The sequence below is a fragment of the Macrobrachium rosenbergii genome, chromosome 34, assembly GCF_040412425.1.
Source record: "Macrobrachium rosenbergii isolate ZJJX-2024 chromosome 34, ASM4041242v1, whole genome shotgun sequence".
Taxonomy (NCBI): Eukaryota; Metazoa; Arthropoda; class Malacostraca; order Decapoda; family Palaemonidae; genus Macrobrachium; species Macrobrachium rosenbergii.
Genome location: NC_089774.1, coordinates 2,326,430 through 2,344,933, shown reverse-complemented (window position 1 = coordinate 2,344,933; position 18,504 = coordinate 2,326,430). Strand labels below are relative to the sequence as shown.

Below are 18,504 nucleotides of genomic sequence, written 5' to 3'. Positions count from 1 at the left end.
AAGTAAGGGGCGTCGTCAAAAGGTCTCTTGAAAGAAGGAAAGTTTTATGTGTCAGGGAAAACAGAGGCAAGAAGAGAATTTCGAAGCTTGGCAGTTATGGGAAAGAAGTGGAACCTGTTTAACAAAACAAATGCAATATTATCATTGCATTATCAATGATATTTACCTGGGCAACGACTTCTGAGTAATTCTTTTTGATACTCAAAAGACCAAATTAAGACAAATCATTTGTCCTAAATATTTCCTTACTGATTTTAATCATGTTTTCAAGGATATTTTAATTACAGAATTACTGATTACGATTCACTGTAGTTTGAATAATCTTGTTGTTATTTAGGTAAATGTTTATCTACTTTATTTTTCCTTATTTATGCATTATTTTTTCTCCTTGTTTTCCCCTTTCCCCATATTCCTACACTATCCTGTAGAAGCAGTTCTTTTGGGATGAGGTTGCAGGCCCCCTCTCTTTCTTTGACTCCTTGCTACTCTGATACCCATTTGCAGCTTGGTCGATCGACGGTGGGCCCAGGCGGGAATCGAACCATGGACGATGCAAATGCGAGCCCTGCTCTCCACCAACTCTGTGGCAATGGTTGTAATCATGCTATACAATCTTTTATTCAGAAACATCTAATAATGATAACAATTAAAACTTTCACAAAAGCAAATAATGATTAACAGCATATTCAATAACAACAATAATGATAAACATACAAACGAAACCATAAATTCAGAGAGAGAGAGAGAGAGAGAGAGAGAGAGAGAGAGAGAGCGAGAGAGAGAGAGGGGGTCTCCCTTCCCAGTCTATTGATCACGGTTCAGGTTCCCGAGTCTCCCGGCTAAGCACGAGGGTACTGGATGCCAAACAGCGCTTCGCCAAAACCCTGCTGTTATCATCATTATTATTATTATTATTTTTACTTAAAAGAAATATCCTTCTGACTCATTTTGGAGGTCCCTGCAAACAAAGGGGCACTTCTGTTTGGTCCGTCACTCGGGCCCCGTGTAAGTGGCAAGTGCAGTTCATCGTTTTCTTTAGCAACTCGGCCCTCTGGGTGTCACCACTCGTTAAATTAACTTTAAAAAACTATGATCTCGAAGACCAATTTATGTAAGAAAGTAATCGATCCTGGGACCACAATGGGACCCGCATGCCGGGCCAAATGTGGGCCGAGATGAGAGTCTTCTTCAATAAACTCAGAAGATTGCAGGAATCAAGGCTGTCTCTGGGAAATCTGTGAATGCAGATTGTCTCTCATGCATTTATGTATTTTAGTTCATCTTTTATTTGATGTATTTTATTTTTCATACACACGTTCTGTTCTTTGAGATGCTTACAGTAGGTAGTTATTGGTCTGTTAGGTTTGTTGAGTATGAATATTAGAGGCAAGATCCCGTAGGGGCATAAGGCCAATTTGATTTAACATTTACCACAATCATAATTACTACAGTTGTTTATAAGCAACGTGAAAGCTGACTGACCAGTTTTATCAACACTTTAAAAAGCTTGGGAACCCATTTACACTATATAAATATGTCAGTGTGTATGGTGTGTTTACCTTTGATATATATATATATATATATATATATATATATATATATATATATATATATATATATATATATACAGTATATATATATATATATATATATATATATATATATATATATATATATATATATATATATATAACTGAATCACGAAAATATGGAACGTGATGAATATATAAATAAAGATAAAATTCACGAAAGAAAGAAAAACAATGGAGTGCTGCTGTAAGGCCTTCCGACTCATAATCCTTTACTTAGCAGACTGCTAAGTAAAGAACTACAAGTCGAAAAGTTCCTCATTGGATGGGTGGGTACCGTTCTCAGCTAGCACTCTGCTAGGCCCCACGTTCGATTCTCCGACCGGCCAATGAAGAATTAGAGGAATTTATTTATTTATTCGGATTCCACAATAAGCTGTAGGCCCCGTTGCTAGGTAACCAATTGGTTCTTAGCCACGTAAAATAAATCTAATCCTTCGGGCCAGCCCTCTCTAGGAGAGCTGTTAATCAGCTCAGTGGTCTGGTTAAATTAAGGTAGACTTAACTTTATAAGACGAAATTCCTTGCAGCACACTCCATTGTTTCTCTTTCCTTCGTGGATTTTGTCTTTATATATATATATATATATATATATACAGTATATTTGGTTTATAGTTCTGATGAAGACAACAGTGTAGCCAACACCTACCAATAAATGTGAGATGTCTATTTGCGCCTTGGTGCTAACTCTTGTTGGACGGATAAATAAATAGATAAAACTTCCTATGGAGGGAACTTGCAAGAAAACTTTCTTCTGTGTACTTTGTTAAGGTTACTGGGCTGAAGAATCAAGGGCCAATTAAAATAGAAGTTCAGCCTGAAAAGTAACTTTATATTAGGTATAGAATATGGTGTATGTATCTGAAATCCATTGTCATCCCAACTCTCTCTTCGTCTGTGCTTCAGAGAAAATGTCTGGAACAGTTTTCTGACCCCAGAGCAACATACTGCGTGGAAGTCGTGATCAGTTCATCCTCTCATTTGCTTCGAGACTATGGTATTCACTGACATCTTCCGTTTTTCCAAAACTTAACCTGTATTTTTTAAAGAAGCATTAGTGCCATCACTTTTAAAAAGAAATTCTTTAACAATGAGCTTTCTTGTAGTGAGCAGAGCTTGATTTAGGCAGTTTTACTGGTTTTAGTACACACACACACACACACACACACACACACACACACACACACATATATATATATATATATATATATATATATATATATATATATATATATATATATATATATATATATATCAAAGCAGGTACATCATACACACTACGTATATATACTATGTAAATGCATTCGCAAGCGTTGGCAAGAGTTTGCCAAAATGTCCATTCAACTGGTATATTGCTTATAAACCACTGTAGTGATTATGTTTGTTGTAGATTTTAAATTAAATTGGCCTTATGCCGTCACGGGATCTTGCCTCTAGTATCAGTACGGCACAAGGCTAGCAGATCAATAAGTCTAGCAAAACAAGCTAATGTAGGTATCTCACAGAAGAAAATGCCTGCCTGAACACCATAAAATATAACAAATTCAGATGCTCTGGCAGCTTGAATTTCAAGTCAATGGTCCCTGCAGCCTTGTTCCGTACGAACAGGGGTTTATCTTCTGTAAAATAACATACACAAATACATAAGAGACAATCTGTATTCATAGGTTTCCTAGAGAAGCTTTGATTCCCGCAATCTTCTGAGTCTATTGAAGAAGACTGCGCTCGGCCCACAGTTGGCCTACCAAGAGGGTTAAATGTGTCCCCAAGGTTTATTACTTTCTTATATAAATTGGCTTTCTGATTGGTGCTTTTGTTTCCTTAGTTGAGTTCGGAGGTCAGCACCCCTGAATGGCACCTCTGAACACTGTCTGCTCTTTCATGTCATCTGGTGTCGCGAGGACTATGGTCATCGATAATCTAAGCTTGGTATAGAGGGCTGGTTGGACTTTTAAGCGAATCTCAAGGTATTGCAGGGTGTTATAATGATGTAAATACGACGCCTTTAATACAGTAAAACATGCGAAGTGGAAAGTTGCATTTAATACCCAAACATTCCCTAAAAAGGAAGCAGATCCACGATTTTAATTCGTTTCATCCTGGGAGGTGATATTATGACCTGAGCAATGGCTAAGTGTGTCTCTGGCAAATCTCGTGACTGGGCATGAAACGATAACCGGCCACGTTCAAGATATACCAGAGAAATAGATTTCATAAACTGGCTGTAATATTAAGAGTAACTTTGTTTATAGGTCGACACTCTTACCAATACATGTAAGATGTTTTTCTTCGTTCCTGACTTTCATTAGATAGCAGATAGACAAAGAGAGAAAGAGAGAGAAAGAAACAAGTTAAAAATGCGCGGGAGTTTCTTCGGCGCAATCGAGTTTTCTGTACATCGTATAATCAAGGCCACCGTAAATAGATCTATCTTTCGGTGGTCTCGGTATAATGATGTATGAGGCACACTCCATGAAACTTAAACCACGGGCAAGGTGGTGGCCTATCTTATATCGTTGCCAGAAGTACGATTATGGCTAACTTTAGCCTTATAGATAGAATAAAAACTACTGAGGAGGCTAGAGGGCTGCAATTTGGTATGTTTGATGATTGGAGGGTGGATGATCAACATACCAATTTACAGCCCTCTAGCCTCAGTAGTTTTTGAGATCTGTGGGTGAACAGAATAAGTGAGGACGGACAGACAAAGCCACCACAATAGTTTTCTTTTCAGAAAACTAAAACCTTAAGCCTGTATTTTGACCTACAAGTCAAAGTAAAGGAAATAACTCAGGCTTACCAGTTATCACTGCTGTAGTAAGCCAAATTCAAATACCCACACTTCGAATTTAGTAAGTCAAAAGTCCTTTGAGGATAGATTTCGGAAGAAGACCCTTCAAGAACTCTCAGGACAAAGATAAGCTACTTTATTGGGCTTTTGAGATTAAACAGTCCATGACTGATGATGTTCCTCTGCCTATAATCTGTCATCCTGGGCCATATCTCGTTCAAAGAGGTAAAAAATCTGAAGTAGCGTAAGAGTCTGGTTATTCGATAATTCTTACGTTACCTTCGACTCCAAATTTCTGTTTGTTAAGCTGAAAGATATACCCTCTAATGCTATATAGAAGGTGGATCATGTTGGATCATGTTGACTATACAGACATTTTGTTTGACGATCGCTGGAACCTTGCCCTTTGAGCGGATGTTACCAGCGTTCTTGGGTCTCTGGCAGACAAAGTTATTTAAAATGATGATTTTTTCCCCCCCATCTATAATAATTACGATTCCTATCAATTTTAGATGCTTTTTAGTTCTCGGTAAAAGAAAACTATGGAGGTGGCTTTGTCCAAGGTCTATAGAATACAAGGTCAACCCATCTTCATTCCAAAACTGACCGCGCTCTGCGCAGGCCTTTTTCGTGACGTCACGCGCTACTTTCCCCATTAGCTCACAACAAGAACTGCTTTCGGAGAAACACTGGGAGAAAACTATACAGTTCATCTCACTCGTAGACAGATGGCTTGATCTCTTCAATTCTCGAGAGCCAACTGACAAAAAAGTGGGCACGCAATGCTTATGGGTTAAATTTAGAGGAACAAAATGCAGTGCTAGACAATATGGTTAACACTGCAAAACATTTGACAGTGACTGGTAGCAAAAGGGCTGCTTACCCGTTTCAAAAAGGAATCATGATATCCTGAACATCATTACCTAAACTATACAAAATGATGGCAGAAAAGTTTGGTATATATATCATACATCTTGACGTATAGATTAAACCAAGATGGATTGCAACACTAACTTCTTCGGATGCCTTCGACAAATGGGAGCATGTTACCAGCATCCACCACCTGTAGCAGTAAAGCACAGAATAAGATTCACTTAATGGGCACAGAGACTTCTCTTATGGGTTCGAAGCACAACATAGAAGAAAGTGGTAACGGAGACAACATGTCGGCAGCTTCCCTTTCTTGCTTGAATGAGCAGAAATCATCAACTTCTGATGAACAGTGGCTGCAAAGTGAACTATCCCTTTCTGCAATGATGTTTTGTTTGCCTGACTCGGATCTTGCTGAAGGTAATGAGAATAAGAACATTTCAGGAAATTCTAAGGACACCCTCGACTTAGAAACTGCAATAGAAGAAGAGGGATTAGAATATTTAGGCGGTTTCATTGCACAGAAATTTCCACAATACCCGAACCTAGGGTCGAAAGTGTCAGAGGATGATACCTCTTGGATTGGAGCAATAAGCACAGGAAGCGGGTGTCTGATGAAACCAAGCAGGGAATTTATTGCTGAACTAAAAACCAAGGAGAAAATGTTTAAATGCCACCAGGGTGAAAAGACCCGGAAAGCGGTAAGGGTGCGATAAAAAGCCTATCAACAGATATAAAGAAACATGTAGCATTGCCTGAGGCAGTTGTATCATATTTTGTTCGGTGTCGAACATTTTTCAGGATTAGGATATTAAATAGGTCAATAATTTCTCAAAGTAAGGTTGAAAAAAAGCTGAAGAAAATCTTTAATTCATTATATTATATATATATATATATATATATATATATATATATATATATATATATATATATATATATATATATATATATATATATATATATATATATATATATATATATATATAATTCTTAGTATATCACCATAGACCAGGTCTTGTATAATTTCTTGTAAATATGTAGTCCGATAGTAAAAAATTGTATATATTGTATAATCCAATAATAAACAAGCAACTGAATCTTTACAAATCTATTATTAACCATGTCTTGTATTCTTATTTACCACCCGCCCCCTCACCACCACCCATTTAACGCAAATAACAGAGAATTCTAATGTACATCTAGTGCCCAAAAAGGCCCTACCCTGGAGTACCGTACTGCGTGACGTCACTAATTTATAGCGACATATGGCAGTATTCTATAGACCTTGGCTTTGTCTGTCCGACCGCACTTTTTCTGTCCGCCCTCAGATCTTAAAGAACTACTGAGGTTAGAGGGCTGCAAATTGGTATGTTGATCATCCACCCTCCAGTCATCAAACATACCAAATTGCAGCCCTCTAGCCTCAGTAGTTTTTATTTTATTTAAGGTTAAGGTTTCATGCGTCTGGCGGCGCTTTTCGGAGGCGTGAGACGCACCCCAACTCTGGGGAGTAACTGAGCCAGTGTTGCAAGGTCGTAGCTGATAGTCTTATACAGCATTATACGCTGTACAGAAAACTCGATTGCGCCGAAGAACTTCGGCGCATTTTTACTTGATTTTCACTTGATAATCACCATTGGGCTCTATTTCAAAAGGAGCCCTTCACTGTCCATTTCAGTGTCTGAATCCCTTCAGTGAGTGTGTCACACTTACCCTGCAGAATGTCAGTATTTCTGTTCTTCAGAAGTCTTGGTGCTCTTTAGCCATTTATTTTTCGTGTGAAGAGAAGAAAAGAGAAAATCAGAGGGTTCTTGGGGGGAAAAATGATGAATTTTAGTAACCGGTGAATTGGCAGGGTGACTTTCCTATGGGGCATGGGGACATTACTACTCAATTCTCACGAATCTGTGAAAGATAACTCTGTACATACTGTACAGATACAAGCTAAAGGTGCATTATTATTATTATTATATTATTATTATTATTATTATTATTATTATTATTATTATTATTATTATTATTATTATTATTATTATTATTATTCAGAAAATGAACCCTATTCATATGAAACAATCCCACAGGGGTCATTGACTTGAATTTCAAGCATCCAAAGAACACGGTGTTCATTAGAAAGAAGTAAGAGGAAGTTATAAGGAAATACAGAAAGAAGAGATCTCACTTATTAAGAGTAAAAAATAAATTAATAAATTATCAAATAAATAAAAAAAATGTAGATTATTAAAATAGAAGAATTGTATTAAGGTAGTAATGCATTGCATCTTCGCTTGAACTTTTGAGGTTCCAGTTGCACGACATCCTCAGAGAGGCTGTTCCACAGTCCAACAGAGTGAGGAATAAAGGACCTCTGGAACTGAGGAGTTCTACAGCGAGGCACATTTACTGCATATTGGTGTTGCTGTCCAGAGAATCTGGTGGTTGCTCTCGGTAGGAAAAAGGGATCGTGGTTCAATTGTGGCTGTGAAAGATCTCTGTTAAAATACAACTTATGAAAAAGGGACAAACAAGAGACCGTCCGTCGATGGTCTGAGTCATACAAGGAGAAGCGATAGTGCAGGACTGGTTAAAGTGTCAATACAGAGTCTCTTGAATTAGGAGAACTAGCATCCACAACTGGCTGAAAGAAAGTGTCACAGTTTCTTATGACCTTTCAAAAAGCTAGACCTATAAGATTGTCAAGCCATTTGTTGTGGCAAATGAAACTAACATTTCAGGATACCAAAATATGAGTTTTGACTAATTTCGCGCTAAAATCGCCGAAATCATTAATACTTGATGTGCTCTCCAAAATATTCCCCTGGATCTGCATAAATTCGATTTAGAAAGAACCCCTTGCCTTGAACTGAATCATCACTTATCTACCAATTTAAAGGAGAGTTGAGATCCTACCTGAAGGTTTCAAGCACTTAACTGTTATGTAGTGTTTCGTTAAGTGTTTTAAACCTCCAGGTTGGATCATTCTCTCAACTCTCCTTTAAAATGGTAGATGAGTGGTGATTCAGTTTAAGGCAAGGGGCTCTTTCTAAATCAATTTTATTGCAGCTCCAGGGGAATATTTTGGAAAGCACATGAAGTATTAATGATTTCGGTGATTTTAGCGTGAAATTAGTCAAAACTCATCTTTTGATATCCTGAAATGTTAATTTCATTTGCCGCAACAAGGGGGTTGACAATCTTATGGGTCTAGCTTTTTGAAAGGCCATGAAAAAGCTTACTTAAACTTACAACAAACCTTACTGCTTTAACGTAAGAGGTGTTAGGTCTCACTGTTTCCCAAAAGCGTACTTGGAGCTTGCAACAAACTTTACCACTCTGATGCAAGCAGCGATGGGCCCCAATCTTCCCCTTAAATATTGAAACTTACAGCAAACCTTAGCGGTCTGACGTAAGTGGTAATGTGCATTAATGTGCCCCAGAAGCTTATTGATACTTGCAATAAACCTTGCAACTTTGGTGCAAGCAGCAATAGACGACAATGTTTCCCTAAAGGTTACCGAGACTTAAAAAAAAATTTCCCTTGGGCTACAATCTTCCTGGAACTTGCAACAAACCCTCCCCCTTTGGTGTAAAAGGTAATGAGCCTCTTTGTTGCCGAAAAGCTTATCGAAACTTGTAACAAACCTTAGTACTTTGGTGCGGTATTAACCCGGTATGGATCCATCTACGCTTCACCACCGAGGTGCTAGTACTAAATATGGCGAAAGCTCAATGGGACGCCGTGTTTAGTACTAGCCCCTCGGTGATCAAAGATATCGTTTATTAATATATACAATTTAGAAATGGATGTATATAATTCTTTGATCCTCGGATGGCTAGTAGCCTACTAAACACGGCGTCCCATTGAGCTTCCGCCGTGTTTAGTACTAGCGCCTCAGCGGTAAAAGTAAGTATATCTTAGTTTAACCAGACCACTGAGCTGATTAACAGCTCTCCAGGGCGGGCGAAGAATTAGATTTATTTTTACGTGGCTAAGAAATGGTTACCTAGCAACGGAACCTACAGCTTATTGTGGAATCCGAACACATTATAGCGAGAAATGAATTTCTATCACCAGGTCGCTCGGAGATTCGAACTCACGACCAACAGAGTGGTAGTTGAGATCGGAAGCCGCTCACCCAGCGAGGAACTGCGCCTTAGCGGTGACGCGTAGGTGGATACATACTGGGTTAATAATACCCAGTGGTGCAGGCTGTGACATTAGCAGTTCATAGATGAATGAGTCAGTGACTATTGCCATGGTCTTTCTATGGAGCCATCCTCTGTGGGAGAAACGATTTAAGACATAGGAAAGCCATGTCACCAATTCATATATAACTCTTATACTCTCAAAAACTGATGGCTGGTAGGTACAGGCTGGTAAAATGAATTAGACATCAAGAAGACATGGGGCATGGAGTAGTAAAGTTCTGTGACGATAAAAATGAAGAAAATAAACGAAAAAGGTAAATATTTCGAAGAAACCTCTCGAGAAAATTTGGAAAATATCACAGGTGATTTTTAGACTCATTTCCACACGTTCACTGTCACACTGTCAGGCCCCTAAAGCGAGCGCGTCAATCCTCTCTCTCTCTCTCTCTCTCTCTCTCTCTCTCTCTCTCTCTCTCTCTCTCTCTCTCTCTTATTTTTCAAGCTTCGTTTTTATTTCTCTTACGCGTCCCCTTCACACCATCCCCCCGCCCCCATCCCCGGCTCTCTGTCTCTCTCTCTTCTTTTACAGCCTTGCATGGCTGTCAAGCAACAGGGTGACGTGACAGCCTATCTGCGCTGAAGGCATAGGCTTTCTTTTTTTATTTTTTTTTTATTTTAGGAACATTAAAGAGGTCAGTTCATAACTTCTAGGCGACGTTATGGTGAAAGAGAAATGGCTAAATGGAGAGAGAGAGAGAGAGAGAGAGAGAGAGAGAGAGAGAGAGAGAGAGAGAGAGAGAGATGTAAGTTTAAATCGCCATTAACTGAAATTTAAGGTCGGTCAAGTCAGTGTTTGAAAGTTCGTTGACTTTAATTGCAATGCAATTTACTTTATTTTAAATCCTTTATAAAATGGACGTTCTGTATAACAATTCAAACAATCTACTGCACTTTAATGGTTTTTATTATTGCCAAAAGTATCCTTAATACTAAACCGTACTATTTAATCTTAGGCTAACACAGCATAGGTCTAGCGAATCTGCGATAACAGTTAAGATGATTCTTAACTACGTGGCCTCCCTTCTGGTATCATAAGCCTTATTAAGTAAACTTTACCTTGTATTTACGAACTTTTTATTCGTTAAACCTCTGTATAAGACGTTCTTCTAACATGCTGACTTTATTAAATTTTAATTGATAAACCAACGACTGTAGTAAGGTCACGCTGTAGTGTATAGTTACACAGAAAAATAGTAACGAAATTATCTATAGATATTTTTATTTAATGTTTATTTTATTTTTGATGTAGTTTGTTTTTTTTTTCTTAACCTGATTTTAAAAGCATTTTTCTTGAGAGAGAGAGAGAGAGAGAGAGAGAGAGAGAGAGAGAGAGAGAGAGAGAGAGAGAGAGAGAGAGAGAGAGAGAGAGTTTGAAATGACTATATATAATCATTATGGCCCAATGCTACCATTTGAAGTTCTTTGTGCCCATGCTGACTTAAGCAGAAAATCGTGTACCCGATAGTTAGTAAACTGGTGTATGTAGGGGCATGGGACTTTGAACCACATTATCAAAAAGATATGACGAAAACTGAGGACTATTAACACCACAATTCTGCAGCCATAACCCATCTCCAGTCCCCAACCCGTTCGCAGGGGACGAGGTTTACGGTAAAGAAGAAAAGAAATCTTCCCTTTAAGAAATGTTTGTGAATATTACGACCCATTGCCGCTTGCATCAGACTGCCAAGGTTCATAGCAAACTTCAGTGTCACTTTCTGTCCCGGATAAAAGAGGTGGGTTGAGTGTAAGGCTTACGACCTCACCCTGAGAAGAGAAAATGTTAAGAGAACTGGCACATAGCTGATCAATTGATACAGATGTCTACACATTTTCACACGTATCCTTAAATTTTCTAAAGGGATGTATTTATCAATTATGCCTTGTCTATATACAAAAAATCTGTGTTAATTGAATTTTACTCTTCTCAAACGTTTTAAATCAAGAAAAAGAATCGGTTCAATCAACCGAGAAGAAAAAGAGGAAAAAATGAGAAACCGGCAACTCGAACAAGGTAGCTGGGCAGAGTTACCAGGTGTCGCCGGAGGACGAAAGTGGGGGGCTTTTACTTCTCTCTCCCTGTTGATTATGACACTGGAGTCAGTGTCGTGGTGGCGTTCGGGGAGAGAAGACCTGTCTGTGTTTCTGCGTCGCATTGTGAATTCTGTGTTTTCCTCTAAGTTAATCTATGGGCGATTCCCAAACCGTGTGGATGAGGGAGACCGCATACAAAGGTCGCCTTACTCCGTCAGCGAATTTATTTTTCTCGGTGGTGTGATCGTCGGCCTCTAAGACGATTTTGATCATTTTGGTGTTAGTGATACGAATTTTTTTCTTTTTCCGGTTTTCCAAATACGTGTCTCTCTAATCAACTGCTGCTGCTGCTGCTGCTGCTGTTGCTGCTGCTGCATTGTGTATGGGAGTTTTCACCCCTTTTCTTTTCCTGTAGACACTTAACGGTAAGTTTACCCCTTCCGTTATTTATCCCTCAACAGAGTCTGTTTATTCGGTGCACGGGCCGGGAGGAAAACGGCACAGGCCTATGTGGGTTGACGAGGGTAAATTGGCCCTTTTTAAATGGAGGTTTCGGCTTCGGCCGCCCTCTTGTTGCAAGCTTTGCATGATTTCGCGATGTTTGTTATTAATTTAAGTCAATAAAATACGTCTAGTATTTATGAGTAGTGAATACATTGCGTTGAAACATTAACAATTTGATTTTTGCGAAAATTGCCCCGGACGGTTTTTTGTGGCCACGAGTTTGGAATTTCTCAATCTTTCTATCTATATATCTGTCTATATATATATGTATATATATATATATATATATATATATATATATATATAATATTTATATATAATCACATCCAGAAGGGTTTAGCCCTCAGGTTTCTCAGTGAGCATTTAGCAGGAGGTTGCTAGGTTAGATCTACGCCCCTTTCCTCACCCCAGACGACATTTTTTACCATATTTATGACTTTATGTTGTATATTATCCAAACATATGTGCTTCTAGGCACGAATGCAGTTTGACTTGATGTGCTGAACATGAATGTTGTAATTATTTATTCTTTTACATTTATTTATTTTTTAACAACTAGGATTTTATGTACTAACCATCACTGCAAGATGATGCCCATATAAACCCTCTTTAACATACGTAGGCATAAAACGTTCTGGAAGAAATAATAAGTTTATTGTGTTTGGTAATATCCTAATGCATATTAACTCTCTGTATCGTATGTCTGTATACAAATTTTAATATTTTCACCAGCATGACTGACAGCCTGAGTTCGATTCCTGAAGGTGTGGGTCCGGTGTAGGCAACACGGCCGAATTCTACAGTGACTGTAGGATAACAACTGGTCGTTAGTTTAATTTGGTGGGTCGAGAGTATGGGGGATTATATACATATATATGGACCATTAAACCTAATAAACTTGACTAGCCCAGGCCCGTGGTTGGTCTGGGGTAACGGGTTTGTGCATTTAAAGTGGTCGTTAAGTCAACGGTTGTTTAGCCAAATGGCGAATGCGGACATTGGTTTGCATTCTCTCTCTCTCTCTCTCTCTCTCTCTCTCTCTCTCTCTCTCTCTCTCTCTCTCTATATATATATATATATATATATATATATATGTACACATACATATAAATATATATACACACACACACTCTGGGTGTTTACAAGTATTATAAGCATAAGATACGAAGAGCTTCTATCACCCAATTTACATTAAACGTAGCCATAGACATATATATATTCTTCTTTTCACATTAATACTGTTATGTACACGTGCCATAGGAGAGCGAAACGGAATCGGATACTTTAAAAACAGCCAAGCACGAACAGGAAAACGATGCATGATAAAATATGAAGCGAAAAATATTACATACCGGCTGAGCCGATCGGATATCGATATTCAACATGATGCTAAAGTTGGTTTTGAAATGGCGCGCTTTCTGCCGGATAATCAGACTGCCTGCCTGTACAGTCTTGTGGTTTTTTGCATATTTATTGGCAGCCCCATACCCTTTGGCGCCCTGGGTGCAACCCGCCATAGTTGATAAGCTTCCAGGTACTTTATTCACCGTTTAGGTTAAGTTGATAGTTCTGATTCACGTGGAATATAACCCAAGCGGTCTCTAGTGAGGTGTGTCGTAAACACACACACACAATATATATATATATATATATATATATATATATATATATATATATATATATATATATATATATATATATATATATATATATATATAATTATATTGTATTAAGTGCATCACATCTGTATAATTATATTCATTACCATACCGCTACTTGTGGGCGTACGTAAAAAGTTTAGGCATATTCGTGTATGGAGACTTGTATCTAAAAGGCTATTATATGTAAGATAGGACTTGATCTAATGGCTATTGGTGGGTGTCGTTGTTAGGCCTATGTTCTTAGCCAACTTTGTTTTCTTGTCATTCGGCGAAAACAGCTGGTGATGTTGATCTTGAATTATTATTATTATTATTATTATTATTATTATTATTATTATTATTATTATTATTATTATATTCCGGAAATGACAGGTGGTTCATTTGATAGGAATAGATTAGTGTTCTGTCGATGTATACGTAATTCATTACCACCACAAAGCCATTGAATTATAAATGAAAACCCTGAAACCACTGAGAATGGTTATTGGTATTGCAGTTTTTTAAAACATCTCTTTCGAATGTAATTTGCATGTGAGTCCTCACGTCAATACGTTAGGTCTGTTGCATGAAGTATGAATATAGCGGCGGCCTTTGGCTTGGTATTTTTCAAGAAATACCCGTTGCGGGAAACTGCTTCGCTGCTCGACGAGTGTTCGGAGACAGCAAGTCTCCACCAAGGCTGAGCAATCAATCCACATGCCAGACGGTCCCTTCCCAAAAATTGCATTCCTATCTCTCGCAAAATACGAAGTAAATCTTGGGTCAAATTTTATTTAAAATCCACACATAACTTCTTTGTGGTGTTTTGCTTACGGACCTTTCCTAGATAGTGACCCCCAAGGATTTTCCGGGGCTGTTATCTAGGACTAATACTTCTTGGCCCCGCAGGGGAGTAGTGCCGTCAGTGCACCTCACGGGGTGAACTGTAGGCATTACTAAATTTTCTTTGCAGCTTCCCTTCTGCCCCTCCCTAGCTGCAACCCCTTTCATTTCTTTTACTGTACTCTCATTCATATTACCTTTCTTCCATCTTGTTAGCCACCCTCTTCTAACAATTGTTTCATAGTGCAACTGCGAGGTTTACCTCCTGTTACACCTTTCATACCTGCCTACTCTCAATTTCTTTTTCAGCGATGAATGACCTCATAGGTCTCAGTGCTTGGCCTTTATATCCCATTCCCAAACTTCTTGGGGGTCATTATATCTTTGATGTTTAGTCTTTTGTTGATATTTTTACGGTAATCCCCAACGGGCATGCACTAAACACGCCCTTGGGGGTCACTATCTAGGAAAGATCCGTGCTAACAAACAAACCGAAAATATTTCTTTCCCTCCGCAGTCAAGATTTGGAACTCTTTTCCTGCTTCTGTTTTCCCTGATTCTCATAGTATTTCGTCCTTCAGGAGGCAAGAATGTTTATTGCTTCCTTCCTTTCTTACCGTTTTATCTTGTGATCTTCGGGCCTGGACTAGAAAAGGATATTGGTGGTTGTCTTATTAATACGATTGTCTCATGTCTTATTTCTTTGGACGACTGTTTTTTTTTTCTACCCCACGAATTTGCTTGAGAATGCATTTTCATTTTGATTGAAAGAAAGCATTGCCATAGAAATTATTGCCTCAGTTTTTGATGTGTGTGTGTGTGTGTGTGTGTGTGTGTGAGAGAGAGAGAGAGAGAGAGAGAGAGAGAGAGAGAGAGACTGTAAGGTGTCGTAGACATTTATGTTATTAATCACGAGAAAATGATATCTGTAACAAGTGAAAAAGTATAATAAAAGCAAAAATGGGCCTCAACTGCTAGAGACAGTAGACAGAGATGCAAATAGGTGAAAGGAGAAAGAGAGAAGGAGAGTGAGAGAGGAAACGTTTGCGCTTCATTTTCCTGATAACCTTTTTTTTTTTCCCGTTGGTCGAAGATTACGAACCGGAGCTTTGGTTGGATACTTGTATTAAGTGTCCAGTTGTGTCAACAGATCAACGAGGGAAAGTTTGCCGAGAAATTTTTTCCTTCTCTCTCTCTCTCTCCTTCTGCATCTATATTTTATTGTCCATATCTGTCTGTCTCTAAAAATATGTCTTATATCTTTAATCATGAATATATATATATATAAAATCCCCCTCCTCTCTCTCTCTCTCTCTCTCTCTCTCTCTCTCTCTCTCTCTCTCTCTCTCTCTCTCTCTCTCTCTCTCTCTCTCTCTCTCTCTCCTTCTGCCTCAATATTTTATCGTCCATATCTGTTTGTCTCTAAAAATGTGTCTTACATCTTTAATCATGAATATAAATATATAAAATTCCCCCCTCTCTCTCTCTCTCTCTCTCTCTCTCTCTCTCTCTCTCTGTCTGTCTTTAATACGCACACACACATTATATATACAAACACACATGCTTGAAGGGGTAGTAGACTAGCTTCACTATGGGGACCGATATGGGCGCGGTCCACTGGGACCCATAAGTTTCTCTGTTGACCTAAACAGTGAATTATGTACATATTAGTTGGTCACATATGGTTGGTTGCACTCAAGTTGTGTAGGGTTGGCAAGCAGTTTCTCTCCAGACTACTAGTTTTGAACAGGAATGTTAAATCGACACCGTCTATAGCCATACCTTATAAGAGGAAAAGGCGGATTGTTGGAAACCTATTTAGGCCTATTTATTTATTTCCCCGCAGGTGGGTAGTTCTGTCAGTGCATCTCACGTGGTGCACTGTAGGCATTACTTAACGGTCCTTGCAGCGTCCCCTCGGCCCCTAGCTGCAACCCCTTTCATTCCTTTTACTGTACCTCCGTTCATATTTTCTTTCTTCCATCTTACTTAACATCCTCTCGTAACAACTGTTTCATAGTGCAACTGTGAGATTTTCCTGTTACACCTTTCAGACCCTCTTACTGTCAATTTCCCTTCCAGCGCTGAATGACCTCATAGGTCACAGTGCTTGACCTACGGCCTAAATTCTATATTCTGTTCTATTCAATTTGTTTATTTACATGTAAATTATGTAGATGACGATCACAGACTTAAAACTTGTGTGGTCTCCTATTCAATAGAAATCTCCCTTTTAGGTGACCGTCGAGAGAAAACACGGTACTCTATCATTTGTTTATTTTCCTTATAATTCATTCCATCACGCATCTGGGAATGAGATCGAGTGCCGTGTGATAGAGGAAGGAATCCATTTCCCCTTGTTTATTCTCGAAGTGAAATCTCGTCTGTCACCACTCCACTCCGGAGGTCGGGCGCCATTTCTCCTCGCTGGTGTTTACTCTCAGACTCCCAGTGGTCGAGGACCCGTGCCTGAGCCTTCTTACGGGCCTCGTCGTGTTCCTCGGATAAGAGTTTTACTGGGGCTCACATTACGACTTCATTAGACTAAGGCGGTTTTTTGTTGACGCAGTTTTTGGGAGCCTTCCCACAGGTGTTTGAAGTAGCTAATGTCGTGGAAGTTTTCGGCACGTTGTGTTCATCCTCCTTGAAAGCATGAATGTGGGAGTGGCCGTTGTGTGTTTTTCTTACGGAGTCACTCCCTGTTAGATGAAAAACCCTAATATTAGGAAATATAGTATCCATAATTATATAATCAATATATACATATATATATATATATATATACGTGTATGTATATTTGTATGTGTATAGAAAATATATATATGTATAGCCTATATAGTCGCTGTATGGTTGTTTATAGTTGGTCTCTTAGAAATGAAAGATTTTTTTGATATAATGTTTTTATTTTCTTCGTTCTATGCTAGAAAGGATTCAGGTTGTTTACTCCAATGGTTCTATTGTACTGTACTTCCCAAACAAGAAGGAAAATAAAAGTTACCGATCTTTGTAATTGTTGAAGTTTCTGTTAGTAATAAATAGAAGCTCACATTTATTAACTTTGATAATGGTGTTGCGGTATTTATAAGTTCTGCGGTTATAATATTGACTAGTATTGTCATCATTCATGTTATTTACGTTGTTACTTGTATCGTTCTTATTGATTTAAAAACATGCCACATTCATATGCAATTAGCGAAGAATTCTCGTGCATTAATAGACTTAGTTATCAGTTATTTCAAGTACCAGAGTTACGTAATAGAATTAGAATTGAGTTGAAGTACAGAAAGGTCAAATGAATATTAATGACTTGATGCATAAATATGAAATGTTTTGAAACGATTTATAGTTTCCAGTAAGCATGCATGTCTAGAAATACCGGTTGTAAGCCCATTTTTTTTACTCACTTTTTATCATCTTTATTTAATTTTTGAGGTCCTCATTTGGGCCATCATGTACTGTAGGTCCTAGTTATGTCAAGTGTTGGTCATTATTTTCTTGAGAAACTGATTTGAATAGATACGTTTTTGATGACTAATATTTCCCATGTTCTCCCCGTCTTCTGAAGTTCTAGGGGCAACTTATTGATTTGTTTGGGGTTAGACTAAAACTGAAAAGCATTTTTTACCATAACGCAAATCTTTCTTCACTCGATATATCAATAAAAGAGGTGTTATACGATACCTTGGAGTTCTAGAGCTCGGATTATGACTCTGACCTTCAGGAATTTATATACTGAACCGTTTTGTGTGTACCGTTGTGGTCTGAGCTGTGGTCACTTCAGTCGGACCACAACTGCTCACTGAAGGTGACATTGTTCTCATTTCCTGAGGAAAACGGTCGCTTGTTCACTCCTCTAGCTTCCTTGCCTCTCATATCAGGCTCCTAAGGTCTGCAGATTGTTTCATTAACTCATCCTGCTTACGACCAGACTGAACTTTGTCAGATGACCGGAGAAAACCATAAATTTTCTTGCATGGCCTTATGCCATTACACATCCTCACCCCGCCTTCCCGTAGGGGGTTAGTGC

General features: G+C 38.5%; 1 protein-coding gene across 1 annotated transcript in view; it reads left to right on the top strand.

Moving 5' to 3' along the window:
• The first annotated feature begins 11,558 nt into the window (after positions 1-11,558).
• Syn2 (Syntrophin-like 2) overlaps positions 11,559-18,504 on the top strand; it is a 484,285-nt gene continuing 477,339 nt past the window's right edge. Inside the window, 1 exon segment of the mRNA XM_067133611.1 lies at positions 11,559-11,915. The gene's annotated coding sequence lies outside the window, so the exon portion shown is untranslated.